Raw genomic sequence first — 14,577 nt, 5'->3', positions numbered from 1 at the left:
TATGTTGTTGGCTTTGGCGACCTGCTGTATTTTTCCTCTCGATTGCCCGAGGTGACCACCTTGGCTTTTGTCAAGAGAGTTGTAAGTAGGGTTCAAGATCGCCTATGGCCACATCACCCTGAATGCGCTCGATCTCGTCTGATCTCGGATGCTAAGCAGGGTCGGGCCTGGTTAGTACCTGGATGGGAGACCGCCTGGGAATACCAGGTGCCGTAGGCTTTTTTCCATTATGTTGTTGGCTTTGGCGACCTGCTGTATTTCTCCTCTCGATTGCCCGAGGTGACCACCTTGCCTTTTGTCAAGAGAGTTGTAAGTAGTGTGCAAGATCGCCTACGGCCACATCACCCTGAATGCGCTCGATCTCGTCTGATCTCGGATGCTAAGCAGGGTCGGGTCTGGTTAGTACCTGGATGGTAGACCGACTGGGAATATCAGGTGCCGTAGGCTTTTTTCCATTATGTTGTTGGCTTTGGCGACCTGCTGTATTGTTCCTCTCGTTTGCCCGAGGTGACCACCTTGGCTTTTGTCAAGAGAGTTGTAAGTAGGAAGCAAGATCGCCTACAGCCACATCACCCTGAATGCGCTCGATCTCATCTGATCTCGGATGCTAAGCAGGGTCGGGTCTGGTTAGTACCTGGATGGGAGACCGCCTGGGAATATCAGGTGCCGTATGCTTTTTTCCATTATGTTGTTGGCTTTGGCGACCTGCTGTATTGTTCCTCTCGTTTGCCCGAGGTGACCACCTTGGCTTTTGTCAAGAGAGTTGTAAGTAGGGTACAAGATTGCCTACGGCCACATCACCCTGAATGCGCTCGATCTCGTCTGATCTCAGATGCTAAGCAAGGTCAGGCCTGGTTAGTACCTGGATGGGAAACTGCCTTGGAATATCAGGTGCCGTAGGCTTTTTTCCATTATGTTGTTGGCTTTGGCGACCTGCTGTATTGTTCCTCTCGTTTGCCCGAGGTGACCACCTTGGCTTTTGTCAAGAGAGTTGTAGGGTACAAGATCGCCTACAGCCTACAGCCTACGGCCACATCACCCTGAATGCGCTCGATCTCGTCTGATCTCGGATGCTAAGCAGGGTCGGGCCTGGTTAGTACCTGGATGGGAGACCGCCTGGGAATACCAGGTGCCGTAGGCTTTTTTCCATTATGTTGTTGGCTTTGGCGACCTGCTGTATTTTTCCTCTCGATTGCCCAAGGTGACCACCTTGGCTTTTGTCAAGAGAGTTGTAAGTAGGGTGCAAGATCGCCTACAGCCACATCACCCTGAATGCGCTCGATCTCGTCTTATCTTAGATGCTAAGCAGGGTCGGGCCTGGTTAGTACCTGGATGTGAGACTGCCTGGGAATACCAGGTGCCGTAGGCTTTTTTCCATTATGTTGTTGGCTTTGGCGACCTGCTGTATTTTTCCTCTCGATTGCCCGAGGTGACCACCTTGGCTTTTGTCAAGAGAGTTGTAAGTAGGGTGCAAGATCGCCTATGGCCACATCACCCTGAATGTGCTCAATCTCGTCTGATCTCGGATGCTAAGCAGAGTCGGGCCTGGTTAGTTCCTGGATGGGAGACCGCCTGGGAATACCAGGTGCCGTAGGCTTTTTTCCATTATGTTGTTGGCTTTGGCGACCTGCTGTATTTTTCCTCTCGATTGCCCGAGGTGACCACCTTGGCTTTTGTCAAGAGAGTTGTAAGTAGGGTACAAGATCGCCTACGGCCACATCACCCTGAATGCGCTCGATCTCGTCTGATCTCGGATGCTAAGCAGGGTCGGGCCTGGTTAGTACCTGGATGGGAGACCGCCTGGGAATACTAGGTGCCGTAGGCTTTTTTCCATTATGTTGTTGGCTTTGGCGACCTGCTGTATTTTTACTCTCGATTGCCCGAGGTGACCACCTTGGCTTTTGTCAAGAGAGTTGTAAGTAGGGTACAAGATCGCCTACGGCCACATCACCCTGAATGCGCTCGATCTCATCTGATCTCGGATGCTAAGCAGGGTCGGGCCTGGTTAGTACCTGGATGGGAGACCACCTGGGAATACCAGGTGCCGTAGGCTTTTTTCCATTATGTTGTTGGCTTTGGCGACCTGCTGTATTTTTCCTCTCGATTGCCCGAGGTGACCACCTTGGCTTTTGTCAAGAGAGTTGTAAGTAGGGTGCAAGATCGCCTATGGCCACATCACCCTGAATGCGCTCGATCTCGTCTGATCTCGGAAGCTAAGCAGGGTCGGGCCTGGTTAGTACCTGGATGGGTGACTGCCTAGGAATACCAGGTGCCGTAGGCTTTTTTCCATTATGTTGTTGGCTTTGGCGACCTGCTGTATTTTTCCTCTCGATTGCACGAGGTGACCACCTTGGCTTTTGTCAAGAGAGTTGTAAGTAGTGTGCAAGATCGCCTACGGCCACATCACCCTGAATGCGCTCGATCTCGTCTGATCTCGGATGCTAAGCAGGGTCGGGTCTGGTTAGTACCTGGATGGGAGACCGCCTGGGAATATCAGGTGCCGTAGGCTTTTTTACATTATGTTGTTGGCTTTGGCGACCTGCTGTATTGTTCCTCTCGTTTGCCCGAGGTGACCACCTTGGCTTTTGTCAAGAGAGTTGTAAGTAGGGTGCAAGATCACCTACAGCCACATCACCCTGAATGCGCTCGATCTCGTCTGATCTTGGATGCTAAGCAGGGTCGGGTCTGGTTAGTACCTGGATGGGAGACCGCCTGGGAATATCAGGTGCCGTAGGCTTTTTTCCATTATGTTGTTGGATTTGGCGACCTGCTGTATTGTTCCTCTCGTTTGCCCGAGGTGACCACCTTGGCTTTTGTCAAGAGAGTTGTAAGTGGGGTGCAAGATCGCCTACAGCCACATCACCCTGAATGCGCTCGATCTCGTCTTATCTCAGATGCTAAGCAGGGTCGGGCCTGGTTAGTACCTGGATGGGAGACTGCCTGGGAATACCAGGTGCCGTAGGCTTTTTTCCATTATGTTGTTGGCTTTGGCGACCTGCTGTATTTTTCCTCTCGATTGCCTGAGGTGACCACCTTGGCTTTTGTCAAGAGAGTTGTAAGTAGGGTGCAAGATCGCATATGGCCACATCACCCTGAATGCGCTCGATCTCGTCTGATCTCGGATGCTAAGCAGGGTCGGGCCTGGTTAGTACTTGGATGGGAGACCGCCTGGGAATACCAGGTGCCGTAGGCTTTTTTCCATTATGTTGTTGGCTTTGGCAACCTGCTGTATTTTTCCTCTCGATTGCCCGAGGTGACCACCTTGGCTTTTGTCAAGAGAGTTGTTAGTAGGGTGGAAGATCGCCTACAGCCACATCACCCTGAATGCGCTCAATCTCGTCTGATCTCGGATGCTAAGCAGGGTCGAGCCTGGGTAGTATCTGGATGCGAGACCACCTGGGAGTACCAGGTGCCGTAGGCTTTTTTCCATTATGTTGTTGGCTTTGGCGACCTGCTGTATTTTTCCTCTCGATTGACCGAGGTGACCACCTTGGCTTTTGTCAAGAGAGTTGTAAGTAGGGTGCAAGATCGCCTACGGCCACTTCACCCTGAATGCGCTCGATCTCGTCTGATCTTGGATGCTAAGCAGGGTCGGGCTTGGTTAGTACCTGGATGGGAGACCGCCTGGGAATACCAGGTGCCGTAGGCTTATTTCCATTATGTTGTTGGCTTTGGCGACCTGCTGTATTTTTCTGCTCGATTACCCGAGGTGACCACCTTGGCTTTTGTCAAGAGAGTTGTAAGTAGGGTGCAAGATCGCCTAGGGCCACATCACCCTGAATGCGCTCGATCTCGTCTGATCTCGGATGCTAAGCAGGGTCCGGCCTGGTTAGTACCTGTATGCGAGACCACCTGGGAATACCAGGTGCCGTAGGCTTTTTTCCATTATGTTGTTGACTTTGGCGACCTGCTGTATTTTTCCTCTCGATTGCCCGAGGTGACCACCTTGGCTTTTTTCAAGAGAGTTGTAAGTAGGGTGCAAGATCGCCTATGGCCACATCACCCTGAATGCGCTCGATCTCATCTGATCTCGGATGCTAAGCAGAGTCGGGCCTGGTTAGTACATAGATGGGAGACCGCCTGGGAATACCAGGTGCCGTAGGCTTTTTTCCAATATGTTGTTGGCTTTGGCGACCTGCTGTATTTTTCCTCTCGATTGCCCGAGGTGACCACCTTGGCTTTTGTCAAGAGAGTTGTAAGTAAGGTGCAAGATCGCCTATGGCCACATCACCCTGAATGCGCTCGATCTCGTCTGATCTCGGATGCTAAGCAGGGTCGGGCCTGGTTAGTACCTGGATGGGAGACCGCCTCGGAATACCAGATGCCGTAGGCTTTTTTCCATTATGTTGTTGGCTTTGGCGACCTGCTGTATTTTTCCTCTCGATTGCCCGAGGTGACCACCTTGGCTTTTGTCAAGAGAGTTGTAAGTAAGGTGCAAGATCGCCTATGGCCACATCACCCTGAATGCGCTCGATCTCGTCTGATCTCGGATGCTAAGCAGGGTCGGGCCTGGTTAGTACCTGGATGGGAGACCGCCTAGTAATACCAGGTGCCGTAGGCTTTTTTCCATTATGTTGTTGGCTTTGGCGACCTGCTGTATTTTTCCTCTCGATTGCCCGAGGTGACCACCTTGGCTTTTGTCAAGAGAGTTGTAAGTAGGGTGCAAGATCGCCTACGGCCACATCACCCTGAATGCGCTCGATCTTGTCTGACTTCGGATGCTAAGCATGGTCGGGCCTGGTTAGTACCTGGATTGGAGACCGCCTGGGAATACCAGGTGCCGTAGGCTTTTTTCCATTATGTTGTTGGCTTTGGCAACCTGCTGTATTTTTCCTCTCAATTGCCCGAGGTGACCACCTTGGCTTTTGTCAAGAGAGTTGTTAGTAGGGTGCAAGATCGCCTACGGCCACATCACCCTGAATGCGCTCGATCTCGTCTGATCTCGGATGCTGAGCAGGGTCGAGCCTGGTTAGTACCTGGATGGGAGACCGCCTGGGAATACCAGATGCCGTAGGCTTTTTTCCATTATGTTGTTGGCTTTGGCGACCTGCTGTATTTTTCCTCTCGATTGCCCGAGGTGACCACCTTGGCTTTTGTCAAGAGAGTTGTAAGTAGGGAGCAAGATCGGCTACGGCCACATCACCCTGAATGCGCTTGATCTCGTCTGATCTCGGATGCTAAGCAGGGTCACGCCTGGTTAGTACCTGGATTGGAGACCACCTGGGAATACCAGGTGCCGTAGGCTTTTTTCCATTATGTTGTTGGCTTTGGCGACCTGCTGTATTTTTCCTCTCGATTGCCCGAGGTGACCACCTCCACTTTTGTCAAGAGAGTTGTAAGTAGGGTGCAAGATCGCCTACGGCCACATCACCCTGAATGCGCTCGATCTCGTCTGATCTCTGATGCTAAGCAGGGTAGGGCCTGGTTAGTACCTGGATGGGAGACCGCCTGGGAATACCAGGTGCCGTAGGCTTTTTTCCATTATGTTGTTGGCTTTGGCGACCTGCTGTATTTTTCCTCTCGATTGCCCGAGGTGACCACCTTGGCTTTTGTCAAGAGAGTTGTAAGTAGGGTGCAAGATCGCCTACAGCCACATCACCCTGTATGCGTCTGATCTCGGATGCTAAGCAGGGTCGGGCATGGTTAGTACCTGGATGGGAGACCGCCTGGGAGTATCAGGTGCCGTAGGCTTTTTTCCATTATGTTGTTGGCTTTGGCGACCTGCTGTATTTTTCCTCTCGTTTGCCCGAGGTGACCACCTTGGCTTTTGTCAAGAGAGTTGTAAGTAGGGTGCAAGATCGCTTATGGCCACATCACCCTGAATGTGCTCAATCTCGTCTGATCTCGGATGCTAAGCAGAGTCGGGCCTGGTTAGTTCCTGGATGGGAGACCGCCTGGGAATACCAGGTGCCGTAGGCTTTTTTCCATTATGTTGTTGGCTTTGGCGACCTGCTGTATTTTTCCTCTCGATTGCCCGAGGTGACCACCTTGGCTTTTGTCAAGAGAGTTGTAAGTAGGTTACAAGATCGCCTATGGCCACATCACCCTGAATGCGCTCGATCTCGTCTGATCTCGGATGCTAAGCAGGGTCGGGCCTGGTTAGTACCTGGATGGGAGACCACCTGGGAATACCAGATGCCGTAGGCTTTTTTCCATTATGTTGTTTGCTTTGGCGACCTGCTGTATTTTTCCTCTCGATTGCCCGAGGTGACCACCTTGGCTTTTGTCAAGAGAGTTGTAAGTAGGGTGCAAGATCGCCTACGGCCACATCACCCTGAATGCGCTCGATCTCGTTTGATCTCGGATGCTAAGCAGGGTCGGGTCTGGTTAGTACCTGGATGGGAGACCGCCTGGGAATATCAGGTGTCGTAGGCTTTTTTACATTATGTTGTTGGCTTTGGCGACCTGCTGTATTGTTCCTCTCGTTTGCCCGAGGTGACCACCTTGGCTTTTGTCAAGAGAGTTGTAAGTAGGGTGTAACATCGCCTACAGCCACATCACCCTGAATGCGCTCGATCTCGTCTTATCTCAGATGCTAAGCAGGGTCAGGCCTGGTTAGTACCTGGATGGGAGACTGCCTGGGAATACTAGGTGCCGTAGGCTTTTTTCCATTATGTTGTTGGCTTTGGTGACCTGCTGTATTTTTCCTCTCGATTGCCCGAGGTGACCACCTTGGCTTTTGTCAAGAGAGTTGTAAGTAGTGTGCAAGATCGCCTACGGCCACATCACCCTGAATGCGCTCGATCTCGTCTGATCTCGGATGCTAAGCAGGGTCGTGTCTGGTTAGTACCTGGATGGGAGACCGCCTGGGAATATCAGGTGCCGTAGGCTTTTTTCCATTATGTTGTTGGCTTTGGCGACCTGCTGTATTGTTCCTCTCGTTTGCCCGAGGTGACCACCTTTGCTTTTGTCAAGAGAGTTGTAAGTGGGGTGCAAGATCGCCTACAGCCACATCACCCTGAATGCGCTCGATCTCGTCTTATCTCAGATGCTAAGCAGGGTCGGGCCTGGTTAGTACCTGGATGGGAGACGGCCTGGGAATACCAGGTGCCGTAGGCTTTTTTCCATTATGTTGTTGGCTTTGGCGACCTGCTGTATTTTTCCGCTCGATTACCCGAGGTGACCACCTTGGCTTTTGTCAAGAGAGTTGTAAGTAGGGTGCACGATCGCCTACGGCCACATCACCCTGAATGCGCTCGATCTCGTCTGATCTCGGATGCTAAGCAGAGTCGGGCCTGGTTAGTACCTGGATGGGAAACCGCCTGGGAATACCAGGTGCCGTAGGCTTTTTTCCATTATGTTGTTGGCTTTGGCGACCTGCTGTATTTTTCCTCTCGATTGCCCGAGGTGACCACCTTGGCTTTTGTCAAGAGAGTTGTAAGTAGGTTGCAAGATCGCCTACAGCCACATCACCCTGAATGCGCTCGATCTCGTCTTATCTCAGATGCTAAGCAGGGTCGGGCCTGGTTAGTACCTGGGTGGGAGACTGCCTGGGAATACCAGGTGCCGTAGGCTTTTTTCCATTATGTTGTTGGCTTTGGCGACCTGCTGTATTTTTCCTCTCGATTGCCCGAGGTGACCACCTTGGCTTTTGTCAAGAGAGTTGTAAGTAGTGTGCAAGATTGCCTACGGCCACATCACCCTGAATGCGCTCGATCTCGTCTGATCTTGGATGCTAAGCAGGGTCGGGTCTGGTTAGTACCTGGATGGGAGACCGCCTGGGAATATCAGGTGCCGTAGGCTTTTTTCCATTATGTTGTTGGATTTGGCGACCTGCTGTATTGTTCCTCTCGTTTGCCCGAGGTGACCACCTTGGCTTTTGTCAAGAGAGTTGTAAGTGGGGTGCAAGATCGCCTACAGCCACATCACCCTGAATGCGCTCGATCTCGTCTTATCTCAGATGCTAAGCAGGGTCGGGCCTGGTTAGTACCTGGATGGGAGACTGCCTGGGAATACCAGGTGCCGTAGGCTTTTTTCCATTATGTTGTTGGCTTTGGCGACCTGCTGTATTTTTCCTCTCGATTGCCCGAGGTGACCACCTTGGCTTTTGTGAAGAGAGTTGTAAGTAGGGTGCAAGATCGGCTACGGCCACATCACCCTGAATGCGCTTGATCTCGTCTGATCTCGGATGCTAAGCAGGGTCGAGCCTGGTTAGTACCTGGATTGGAGACCGCCTGGGAATACCAGGTGCCGTAGGCTTTTTTCCATTATGTTGTTGGCTTTGGCGACCTGCTGTATTTTTCCTCTCGATTGCCCGAGGTGACCACCTTGGCTTTTGTCAAGAGAGTTGTAAGTAGGGTGCAAGATCGGCTACGGCCACATCACCCTGAATGCGCTTGATCTCGTCTGATCTCGGATGCTAAGCAGGGTCGCGCCTGGTTAGTACCTGGATTGGAGACCGCCTGGGAATACCAGGTGCCGTAGGCTTTTTTCCATTATGTTGTTGGCTTTGGCGACCTGCTGTATTTTTCCTCTCGATTGCCCGAGGTGACCACCTCCACTTTTGTCAAGAGAGTTGTAAGTAGGGTGCAAGATCGCCTACGGCCACATCACCCTGAATGCGCTCGATCTCGTCTGATCTCTGATGCTAAGCAGGGTAGGGCCTGGTTAGTACCTGGATGGGAGACCGCCTGGGAATACCAGGTGCCGTAGGCTTTTTTCCATTATGTTGTTGGCTTTGGCGACCTGCTGTATTTTTCCTCTCGATTGCCCGAGGTGACCACCTTGGCTTTTGTCAAGAGAGTTGTAAGTAGGGTGCAAGATCGCCTACAGCCACATCACCCTGTATGCGTCTGATCTCGGATGCTAAGCAGGGTCGGGCCTGGTTAGTACCTGGATGGGAGACCGCCTGGGAGTATCAGGTGCCGTAGGCTTTTTTCCATTATGTTGTTGGCTTTGGCGACCTGCTGTATTTTTCCTCTCGTTTGCCCGAGGTGACCACCTTGGCTTTTGTCAAGAGAGTTGTAAGTAGGGTGCAAGATCGCTTATGGCCACATCACCCTGAATGTGCTCAATCTCGTCTGATCTCGGATGCTAAGCAGAGTCGGGCCTGGTTAGTTCCTGGATGGGAGACCGCCTGGGAATACCAGGTGCCGTAGGCTTTTTTCCATTATGTTGTTGGCTTTGGCGACCTGCTGTATTTTTCCTCTCGATTGCCCGAGGTGACCACCTTGGCTTTTGTCAAGAGAGTTGTAAGTAGGGTACAAGATCGCCTACGGCCACATCACCCTGAATGCGCTCGATCTCGTTTGATCTCGGATGCTAAGCAGGGTCGGGTCTGGTTAGTACCTGGATGGGAGACCGCCTGGGAATATCAGGTGTCGTAGGCTTTTTTACATTATGTTGTTGGCTTTGGCGACCTGCTGTATTGTTCCTCTCGTTTGCCCGAGGTGACCACCTTGGCTTTTGTCAAGAGAGTTGTAAGTAGGGTGCAACATCGCCTACAGCCACATCACCCTGAATGCGCTCGATCTCGTCTTATCTCAGATGCTAAGCAGGGTCAGGCCTGGTTAGTACCTGGATGGGAGACTGCCTGGGAATACTAGGTGCCGTAGGCTTTTTTCCATTATGTTGTTGGCTTTGGTGACCTGCTGTATTTTTCCTCTCGATTGCCCGAGGTGACCACCTTGGCTTTTGTCAAGAGAGTTGTAAGTAGTGTGCAAGATCGCCTACGGCCACATCACCCTGAATGCGCTCGATCTCGTCTGATCTCGGATGCTAAGCAGCGTCGTGTCTGGTTAGTACCTGGATGGGAGACCGCCTGGGAATATCAGGTGCCGTAGGCTTTTTTCCATTATGTTGTTGGCTTTGGCGACCTGCTGTATTGTTCCTCTCGTTTGCCCGAGGTGACCACCTTTGCTTTTGTCAAGAGAGTTGTAAGTGGGGTGCAAGATCGCCTACAGCCACATCACCCTGAATGCGCTCGATCTCGTCTTATCTCAGATGCTAAGCAGGGTCGGGCCTGGTTAGTAACTGGATGGGAGACTGCCTGGGAATACCAGGTGCCGTAGGCTTTTTTCCATTATGTTGTTGGCTTTGGCGACCTGCTGTATTTTTCCTCTCGATTGCCTGAGGTGACCACCTTGGCTTTTGTCAAGAGAATTGTAAGTAGGGTGCAAGATCGCATACGGCCACATCACCCTGAATGCGCTCGATTTCGTCTGATCTCGGATGCTAAGCAGGATCGGGCCTGGTTAGTACCTGGATGGGAGACGGCCTGGGAATACCAGGTGCCGTAGGCTTTTTTCCATTATGTTGTTGGCTTTGGCGACCTGCTGTATTTTTCCGCTCGATTACCCGAGGTGACCACCTTGGCTTTTGTCAAGAGAGTTGTAAGTAGGGTGCACGATCGCCTACGGCCACATCACCCTGAATGCGCTCGATCTCGTCTGATCTCGGATGCTAAGCAGAGTCGGGCCTGGTTAGTACCTGGATGGGAAACCGCCTGGGAATACCAGGTGCCGTAGGCATTTTTCCATTATGTTGTTGGCTTTGGCGACCTGCTGTATTTTTCCTCTCGATTGCCCGAGGTGACCACCTTGGCTTTTGTCAAGAGAGTTGTAAGTAGGTTGCAAGATCGCCTACAGCCACATCACCCTGAATGCGCTCGATCTCGTCTTATCTCAGATGCTAAGCAGGGTCGGGCCTGGTTAGTACCTGGATGGGAGACTGACTGGGAATACCAGGTGCCGTAGGCTTTTTTCCATTATGTTGTTGGCTTTGGCGACCTGCTGTATTTTTCCTCTCGATTGCCCGAGGTGACCACCTTGGCTTTTGTCAAGAGAGTTGTAAGTAGTGTGCAAGATTGCCTACGGCCACATCACCCTGAATGCGCTCGATCTCGTCTGATCTTGGATGCTAAGCAGGGTCGGGTCTGGTTAGTACCTGGATGGGAGACCGCCTGGGAATATCAGGTGCCGTAGGCTTTTTTCCATTATGTTGTTGGATTTGGCGACCTGCTGTATTGTTCCTCTCGTTTGCCCGAGGTGACCACCTTGGCTTTTGTCAAGAGAGTTGTAAGTGGGGTGCAAGATCGCCTACAGCCACATCACCCTGAATGCGCTCGATCTCGTCTTATCTCAGATGCTAAGCAGGGTCGGGCCTGGTTAGTACCTGGATGGGAGACTGCCTGGGAATACCAGGTGCCGTAGGCTTTTTTCCATTATGTTGTTGGCTTTGGCGACCTGCTGTATTTTTCCTCTCGATTGCCTGAGGTGACCACCTTGGCTTTTGTCAAGAGAGTTGTAAGTAGGGTGCAAGATCGCATATGGCCACATCACCCTGAATGCGCTCGATCTCGTCTGATCTCGGATGCTAAGCAGGGTCGGGCCTGGTTAGTACTTGGATGGGAGACCGCCTGGGAATACCAGGTGCCGTAGGCTTTTTTCCATTATGTTGTTGGCTTTGGCAACCTGCTGTATTTTTCCTCTCGATTGCCCGAGGTGACCACCTTGGCTTTTGTCAAGAGAGTTGTTAGTAGGGTGGAAGATCGCCTACAGCCACATCACCCTGAATGCGCTCAATCTCGTCTGATCTCGGATGCTAAGCAGGGTCGAGCCTGGGTAGTATCTGGATGCGAGACCGCCTGGGAGTACCAGGTGCCGTAGGCTTTTTTCCATTATGTTGTTGGCTTTGGCGACCTGCTGTATTTTTCCTCTCGATTGACCGAGGTGACCACCTTGGCTTTTGTCAAGAGAGTTGTAAGTAGGGTGCAAGATCGCCTACGGCCACTTCACCCTGAATGCGCTCGATCTCGTCTGATCTTGGATGCTAAGCAGGGTCGGGCCTGGTTAGTACCTGGATGGGAGACCGCCTGGGAATACCAGGTGCCGTAGGCTTATTTCCATTATGTTGTTGGCTTTGGCGACCTGCTGTATTTTTCTGCTCGATTACCCGAGGTGACCACCTTGGCTTTTGTCAAGAGAGTTGTAAGTAGGGTACAAGATCGCCTACGGCCACATCACCCTGAATGCGCTCGATCTCGTCTGATCTCGGATGCTAAGCAGGGTCGGGCCTGGTTAGTACCTGGATGGGAGACCGCCTGGGAATACCAGGTGCCGTAGGCTTTTTTCCATTATGTTGTTGGCTTTGGTGACCTGCTGTATTTTTCCTCTCGTTTGCCCAAGGTGACCACCTTGGCTTTTGTCAAGAGAGTTGTAAGTAGGGTGCAAGATCGCCTACGGCCACATCACCCTGAATGCGCTCGATCTCGTCTGATCTCTGATGCTAAGCAGGGTCCGGCCTGGTTAGTACCTGTATGCGAGACCACCTGGGAATACCAGGTGCCGTAGGCTTTTTTCCATTATGTTGTTGACTTTGGCGACCTGCTGTATTTTTCCTCTCGATTGCCCGAGGTGACCACCTTGGCTTTTGTCAAGAGAGTTGTAAGTAGGGTGCAAGATCGCCTATGGCCACATCACCCTGAATGCGCTCGATCTCGTCTGATCTCGGATGCTAAGCAGAGTCGGGCCTGGTTAGTACATAGATGGGAGACCGCCTGGGAATACCAGGTGCCGTAGGCTTTTTTCCAATATGTTGTTGGCTTTGGCGACCTGCTGTATTTTTCCTCTCGATTGCCCGAGGTGACCACCTTGGCTTTTGTCAAGAGAGTTGTAAGTAAGGTGCAAGATCGCCTATGGCCACATCACCCTGAATGCGCTCGATCTCGTCTGATCTCGGATGCTAAGCAGGGTCGGGCCTGGTTAGTACCTGGATGGGAGACCGCCTCGGAATACCAGATGCCGTAGGCTTTTTTCCATTATGTTGTTGGCTTTGGCGACCTGCTGTATTTTTCCTCTCGATTGCCCGAGGTGACCACCTTGGCTTTTGTCAAGAGAGTTGTAAGTAAGGTGCAAGATCGCCTATGGCCACATCACCCTGAATGCGCTCGATCTCGTCTGATCTCGGATGCTAAGCAGGGTCGGGCCTGGTTAGTACCTGGATGGGAGACCGCCTAGTAATACCAGGTGCCGTAGGCTTTTTTCCATTATGTTGTTGGCTTTGGCGACCTGCTGTATTTTTCCTCTCGATTGCCCGAGGTGACCACCTTGGCTTTTGTCAAGAGAGTTGTAAGTAGGGTGCAAGATCGCCTACGGCCACATCACCCTGAATGCGCTCGATCTTGTCTGACTTCGGATGCTAAGCATGGTCGGGCCTGGTTAGTACCTGGATTGGAGACCGCCTGGGAATACCAGGTGCCGTAGGCTTTTTTCCATTATGTTGTTGGCTTTGGCAACCTGCTGTATTTTTCCTCTCAATTGCCCGAGGTGACCACCTTGGCTTTTGTCAAGAGAGTTGTTAGTAGGGTGCAAGATCGCCTACGGCCACATCACCCTGAATGCGCTCGATCTCGTCTGATCTCGGATGCTGAGCAGGGTCGAGCCTGGTTAGTACCTGGATGGGAGACCGCCTGGGAATACCAGATGCCGTAGGCTTTTTTCCATTATGTTGTTGGCTTTGGCGACCTGCTGTATTTTTCCTCTCGATTGCCCGAGGTGACCACCTTGGCTTTTGTCAAGAGAGTTGTAAGTAGGGTGCAAGATCGGCTACGGCCACATCACCCTGAATGCGCTTGATCTCGTCTGATCTCGGATGCTAAGCAGGGTCGCGCCTGGTTAGTACCTGGATTGGAGACCGCCTGGGAATACCAGGTGCCGTAGGCTTTTTTCCATTATGTTGTTGGCTTTGGCGACCTGCTGTATTTTTCCTCTCGATTGCCCGAGGTGACCACCTCCACTTTTGTCAAGAGAGTTGTAAGTAGGGTGCAAGATCGCCTACGGCCACATCACCCTGAATGCGCTCGATCTCGTCTGATCTCTGATGCTAAGCAGGGTAGGGCCTGGTTAGTACCTGGATGGGAGACCGCCTGGGAATACCAGGTGCCGTAGGCTTTTTTCCATTATGTTGTTGGCTTTGGCGACCTGCTGTATTTTTCCTCTCGATTGCCCGAGGTGACCACCTTGGCTTTTGTCAAGAGAGTTGTAAGTAGGGTGCAAGATCGCCTACAGCCACATCACCCTGTATGCGTCTGATCTCGGATGCTAAGCAGGGTCGGGCCTGGTTAGTACCTGGATGGGAGACCGCCTGGGAGTATCAGGTGCCGTAGGCTTTTTTCCATTATGTTGTTGGCTTTGGCGACCTGCTGTATTTTTCCTCTCGATTGCCCGAGGTGACCACCTTGGCTTTTGTCAAGAGAGTTGTAAGTAAGGTGCAAGATCGCCTATGGCCACATCACCCTGAATGCGCTCGATCTCGTCTGATCTCAGATGCTAAGCAGGGTCGGGCCTGGTTAGTACCTGGATGGGAGACCGCCTAGTAATACCAGGTGCCGTAGGCTTTTTTCCATTATGTTGTTGGCTTTGGCGACCTGCTGTATTTTTCCTCTCGATTGCCCGAGGTGACCACCTTGGCTTTTGTCAAGAGAGTTGTAAGTAGGGTGCAAGATCGCCTAGGGCCACATCACCCTGAATGCGCTCGATCTCGTCTGATCTCGGATGCTAAGCAGAGTCGGGCCTGGTTAGTACCTGGATGGGAAACCGCCTGGGAATACCAGGTGCCGTAGGCTTTTTTCCATTATGT

General features: G+C 51.9%; 26 non-coding genes and 37 pseudogenes across 26 annotated transcripts; all 63 read left to right on the top strand.

Moving 5' to 3' along the window:
* The first annotated feature begins 100 nt into the window (after positions 1-100).
* Positions 101-219, top strand: LOC143946300 (5S ribosomal RNA). The gene has a single exon (XR_013265198.1). It is a non-coding gene; the product is annotated as a 5S ribosomal RNA (ribosomal RNA).
* A 109-nt stretch (positions 220-328) lies between these two features.
* On the top strand, positions 329-447 carry LOC143943701 (5S ribosomal RNA; annotated as a pseudogene).
* Positions 448-556: 109 nt separating this feature from the next.
* On the top strand, positions 557-675 carry LOC143944251 (5S ribosomal RNA; annotated as a pseudogene).
* A 109-nt stretch (positions 676-784) lies between these two features.
* Positions 785-903, top strand: LOC143948246 (5S ribosomal RNA; annotated as a pseudogene).
* Positions 904-1,022: 119 nt separating this feature from the next.
* Positions 1,023-1,141, top strand: LOC143952863 (5S ribosomal RNA). The gene has a single exon (XR_013267999.1). It is a non-coding gene; the product is annotated as a 5S ribosomal RNA (ribosomal RNA).
* Positions 1,142-1,250: 109 nt separating this feature from the next.
* Positions 1,251-1,369, top strand: LOC143949443 (5S ribosomal RNA; annotated as a pseudogene).
* A 109-nt stretch (positions 1,370-1,478) lies between these two features.
* On the top strand, positions 1,479-1,597 carry LOC143946838 (5S ribosomal RNA; annotated as a pseudogene).
* Positions 1,598-1,706: 109 nt separating this feature from the next.
* LOC143950525 (5S ribosomal RNA) lies at positions 1,707-1,825 on the top strand. The gene has a single exon (XR_013265884.1). It is a non-coding gene; the product is annotated as a 5S ribosomal RNA (ribosomal RNA).
* A 109-nt stretch (positions 1,826-1,934) lies between these two features.
* LOC143953630 (5S ribosomal RNA) lies at positions 1,935-2,053 on the top strand. The gene has a single exon (XR_013268694.1). It is a non-coding gene; the product is annotated as a 5S ribosomal RNA (ribosomal RNA).
* Positions 2,054-2,162: 109 nt separating this feature from the next.
* Positions 2,163-2,281, top strand: LOC143950397 (5S ribosomal RNA). The gene has a single exon (XR_013265803.1). It is a non-coding gene; the product is annotated as a 5S ribosomal RNA (ribosomal RNA).
* A 109-nt stretch (positions 2,282-2,390) lies between these two features.
* LOC143951829 (5S ribosomal RNA) lies at positions 2,391-2,509 on the top strand. The gene has a single exon (XR_013267064.1). It is a non-coding gene; the product is annotated as a 5S ribosomal RNA (ribosomal RNA).
* A 109-nt stretch (positions 2,510-2,618) lies between these two features.
* LOC143946228 (5S ribosomal RNA) lies at positions 2,619-2,737 on the top strand (annotated as a pseudogene).
* Positions 2,738-2,846: 109 nt separating this feature from the next.
* LOC143947528 (5S ribosomal RNA) lies at positions 2,847-2,965 on the top strand (annotated as a pseudogene).
* A 109-nt stretch (positions 2,966-3,074) lies between these two features.
* LOC143951290 (5S ribosomal RNA) lies at positions 3,075-3,193 on the top strand. Its single transcript, XR_013266576.1, has one exon. It is a non-coding gene; the product is annotated as a 5S ribosomal RNA (ribosomal RNA).
* Positions 3,194-3,302: 109 nt separating this feature from the next.
* Positions 3,303-3,421, top strand: LOC143947209 (5S ribosomal RNA; annotated as a pseudogene).
* A 109-nt stretch (positions 3,422-3,530) lies between these two features.
* Positions 3,531-3,649, top strand: LOC143953947 (5S ribosomal RNA). Its single transcript, XR_013268982.1, has one exon. It is a non-coding gene; the product is annotated as a 5S ribosomal RNA (ribosomal RNA).
* A 109-nt stretch (positions 3,650-3,758) lies between these two features.
* On the top strand, positions 3,759-3,877 carry LOC143947364 (5S ribosomal RNA; annotated as a pseudogene).
* A 109-nt stretch (positions 3,878-3,986) lies between these two features.
* LOC143954072 (5S ribosomal RNA) lies at positions 3,987-4,105 on the top strand. The gene has a single exon (XR_013269096.1). It is a non-coding gene; the product is annotated as a 5S ribosomal RNA (ribosomal RNA).
* A 109-nt stretch (positions 4,106-4,214) lies between these two features.
* On the top strand, positions 4,215-4,333 carry LOC143954969 (5S ribosomal RNA; annotated as a pseudogene).
* A 109-nt stretch (positions 4,334-4,442) lies between these two features.
* LOC143954824 (5S ribosomal RNA) lies at positions 4,443-4,561 on the top strand (annotated as a pseudogene).
* Positions 4,562-4,670: 109 nt separating this feature from the next.
* On the top strand, positions 4,671-4,789 carry LOC143947387 (5S ribosomal RNA; annotated as a pseudogene).
* A 109-nt stretch (positions 4,790-4,898) lies between these two features.
* LOC143954060 (5S ribosomal RNA) lies at positions 4,899-5,017 on the top strand. Its single transcript, XR_013269085.1, has one exon. It is a non-coding gene; the product is annotated as a 5S ribosomal RNA (ribosomal RNA).
* A 109-nt stretch (positions 5,018-5,126) lies between these two features.
* Positions 5,127-5,245, top strand: LOC143947392 (5S ribosomal RNA; annotated as a pseudogene).
* Positions 5,246-5,354: 109 nt separating this feature from the next.
* On the top strand, positions 5,355-5,473 carry LOC143951134 (5S ribosomal RNA). Its single transcript, XR_013266434.1, has one exon. It is a non-coding gene; the product is annotated as a 5S ribosomal RNA (ribosomal RNA).
* Positions 5,474-5,800: 327 nt separating this feature from the next.
* On the top strand, positions 5,801-5,919 carry LOC143947409 (5S ribosomal RNA; annotated as a pseudogene).
* A 109-nt stretch (positions 5,920-6,028) lies between these two features.
* On the top strand, positions 6,029-6,147 carry LOC143952660 (5S ribosomal RNA). Its single transcript, XR_013267815.1, has one exon. It is a non-coding gene; the product is annotated as a 5S ribosomal RNA (ribosomal RNA).
* A 109-nt stretch (positions 6,148-6,256) lies between these two features.
* LOC143953907 (5S ribosomal RNA) lies at positions 6,257-6,375 on the top strand. The gene has a single exon (XR_013268946.1). It is a non-coding gene; the product is annotated as a 5S ribosomal RNA (ribosomal RNA).
* Positions 6,376-6,484: 109 nt separating this feature from the next.
* On the top strand, positions 6,485-6,603 carry LOC143949144 (5S ribosomal RNA; annotated as a pseudogene).
* A 109-nt stretch (positions 6,604-6,712) lies between these two features.
* Positions 6,713-6,831, top strand: LOC143952935 (5S ribosomal RNA). Its single transcript, XR_013268064.1, has one exon. It is a non-coding gene; the product is annotated as a 5S ribosomal RNA (ribosomal RNA).
* A 109-nt stretch (positions 6,832-6,940) lies between these two features.
* Positions 6,941-7,059, top strand: LOC143948225 (5S ribosomal RNA; annotated as a pseudogene).
* Positions 7,060-7,168: 109 nt separating this feature from the next.
* Positions 7,169-7,287, top strand: LOC143952344 (5S ribosomal RNA). Its single transcript, XR_013267530.1, has one exon. It is a non-coding gene; the product is annotated as a 5S ribosomal RNA (ribosomal RNA).
* Positions 7,288-7,396: 109 nt separating this feature from the next.
* On the top strand, positions 7,397-7,515 carry LOC143947719 (5S ribosomal RNA; annotated as a pseudogene).
* Positions 7,516-7,624: 109 nt separating this feature from the next.
* On the top strand, positions 7,625-7,743 carry LOC143954054 (5S ribosomal RNA). Its single transcript, XR_013269080.1, has one exon. It is a non-coding gene; the product is annotated as a 5S ribosomal RNA (ribosomal RNA).
* Positions 7,744-7,852: 109 nt separating this feature from the next.
* On the top strand, positions 7,853-7,971 carry LOC143947527 (5S ribosomal RNA; annotated as a pseudogene).
* Positions 7,972-8,080: 109 nt separating this feature from the next.
* On the top strand, positions 8,081-8,199 carry LOC143943859 (5S ribosomal RNA; annotated as a pseudogene).
* Positions 8,200-8,308: 109 nt separating this feature from the next.
* LOC143945838 (5S ribosomal RNA) lies at positions 8,309-8,427 on the top strand (annotated as a pseudogene).
* A 109-nt stretch (positions 8,428-8,536) lies between these two features.
* Positions 8,537-8,655, top strand: LOC143951132 (5S ribosomal RNA). The gene has a single exon (XR_013266432.1). It is a non-coding gene; the product is annotated as a 5S ribosomal RNA (ribosomal RNA).
* A 109-nt stretch (positions 8,656-8,764) lies between these two features.
* Positions 8,765-8,873, top strand: LOC143949373 (5S ribosomal RNA; annotated as a pseudogene).
* Positions 8,874-8,982: 109 nt separating this feature from the next.
* On the top strand, positions 8,983-9,101 carry LOC143947408 (5S ribosomal RNA; annotated as a pseudogene).
* A 109-nt stretch (positions 9,102-9,210) lies between these two features.
* LOC143953905 (5S ribosomal RNA) lies at positions 9,211-9,329 on the top strand. Its single transcript, XR_013268944.1, has one exon. It is a non-coding gene; the product is annotated as a 5S ribosomal RNA (ribosomal RNA).
* Positions 9,330-9,438: 109 nt separating this feature from the next.
* On the top strand, positions 9,439-9,557 carry LOC143949143 (5S ribosomal RNA; annotated as a pseudogene).
* Positions 9,558-9,666: 109 nt separating this feature from the next.
* Positions 9,667-9,785, top strand: LOC143944240 (5S ribosomal RNA; annotated as a pseudogene).
* A 109-nt stretch (positions 9,786-9,894) lies between these two features.
* On the top strand, positions 9,895-10,013 carry LOC143948658 (5S ribosomal RNA; annotated as a pseudogene).
* A 109-nt stretch (positions 10,014-10,122) lies between these two features.
* Positions 10,123-10,241, top strand: LOC143946403 (5S ribosomal RNA; annotated as a pseudogene).
* A 109-nt stretch (positions 10,242-10,350) lies between these two features.
* On the top strand, positions 10,351-10,469 carry LOC143952840 (5S ribosomal RNA). Its single transcript, XR_013267978.1, has one exon. It is a non-coding gene; the product is annotated as a 5S ribosomal RNA (ribosomal RNA).
* Positions 10,470-10,578: 109 nt separating this feature from the next.
* Positions 10,579-10,697, top strand: LOC143948162 (5S ribosomal RNA; annotated as a pseudogene).
* Positions 10,698-10,806: 109 nt separating this feature from the next.
* Positions 10,807-10,925, top strand: LOC143954053 (5S ribosomal RNA). The gene has a single exon (XR_013269079.1). It is a non-coding gene; the product is annotated as a 5S ribosomal RNA (ribosomal RNA).
* A 109-nt stretch (positions 10,926-11,034) lies between these two features.
* Positions 11,035-11,153, top strand: LOC143947525 (5S ribosomal RNA; annotated as a pseudogene).
* A 109-nt stretch (positions 11,154-11,262) lies between these two features.
* Positions 11,263-11,381, top strand: LOC143951289 (5S ribosomal RNA). The gene has a single exon (XR_013266575.1). It is a non-coding gene; the product is annotated as a 5S ribosomal RNA (ribosomal RNA).
* Positions 11,382-11,490: 109 nt separating this feature from the next.
* LOC143947309 (5S ribosomal RNA) lies at positions 11,491-11,609 on the top strand (annotated as a pseudogene).
* Positions 11,610-11,718: 109 nt separating this feature from the next.
* LOC143952441 (5S ribosomal RNA) lies at positions 11,719-11,837 on the top strand. Its single transcript, XR_013267618.1, has one exon. It is a non-coding gene; the product is annotated as a 5S ribosomal RNA (ribosomal RNA).
* A 109-nt stretch (positions 11,838-11,946) lies between these two features.
* Positions 11,947-12,065, top strand: LOC143952851 (5S ribosomal RNA). Its single transcript, XR_013267988.1, has one exon. It is a non-coding gene; the product is annotated as a 5S ribosomal RNA (ribosomal RNA).
* A 109-nt stretch (positions 12,066-12,174) lies between these two features.
* LOC143947738 (5S ribosomal RNA) lies at positions 12,175-12,293 on the top strand (annotated as a pseudogene).
* Positions 12,294-12,402: 109 nt separating this feature from the next.
* Positions 12,403-12,521, top strand: LOC143954868 (5S ribosomal RNA; annotated as a pseudogene).
* A 109-nt stretch (positions 12,522-12,630) lies between these two features.
* LOC143954968 (5S ribosomal RNA) lies at positions 12,631-12,749 on the top strand (annotated as a pseudogene).
* Positions 12,750-12,858: 109 nt separating this feature from the next.
* Positions 12,859-12,977, top strand: LOC143954822 (5S ribosomal RNA; annotated as a pseudogene).
* A 109-nt stretch (positions 12,978-13,086) lies between these two features.
* Positions 13,087-13,205, top strand: LOC143947386 (5S ribosomal RNA; annotated as a pseudogene).
* A 109-nt stretch (positions 13,206-13,314) lies between these two features.
* LOC143954059 (5S ribosomal RNA) lies at positions 13,315-13,433 on the top strand. The gene has a single exon (XR_013269084.1). It is a non-coding gene; the product is annotated as a 5S ribosomal RNA (ribosomal RNA).
* Positions 13,434-13,542: 109 nt separating this feature from the next.
* On the top strand, positions 13,543-13,661 carry LOC143945837 (5S ribosomal RNA; annotated as a pseudogene).
* A 109-nt stretch (positions 13,662-13,770) lies between these two features.
* Positions 13,771-13,889, top strand: LOC143951131 (5S ribosomal RNA). Its single transcript, XR_013266431.1, has one exon. It is a non-coding gene; the product is annotated as a 5S ribosomal RNA (ribosomal RNA).
* A 109-nt stretch (positions 13,890-13,998) lies between these two features.
* Positions 13,999-14,107, top strand: LOC143949372 (5S ribosomal RNA; annotated as a pseudogene).
* A 109-nt stretch (positions 14,108-14,216) lies between these two features.
* LOC143945509 (5S ribosomal RNA) lies at positions 14,217-14,335 on the top strand (annotated as a pseudogene).
* A 109-nt stretch (positions 14,336-14,444) lies between these two features.
* LOC143954646 (5S ribosomal RNA) lies at positions 14,445-14,563 on the top strand. Its single transcript, XR_013269618.1, has one exon. It is a non-coding gene; the product is annotated as a 5S ribosomal RNA (ribosomal RNA).
* Positions 14,564-14,577: the final 14 nt, after the last annotated feature.

The sequence above is a fragment of the Lithobates pipiens genome, unplaced genomic scaffold (genome assembly GCF_037356315.1).
Source record: "Lithobates pipiens isolate NorthernLeopardFrog02 unplaced genomic scaffold, aLitPip1_a1.2 Scaffold_30, whole genome shotgun sequence".
NCBI classification, from domain to species: Eukaryota; Metazoa; Chordata; class Amphibia; order Anura; family Ranidae; genus Lithobates; species Lithobates pipiens.
The sequence above is the reverse complement of the archived record's forward strand: the minus strand, read 5'-3'. Positions and strand labels throughout refer to the sequence as shown.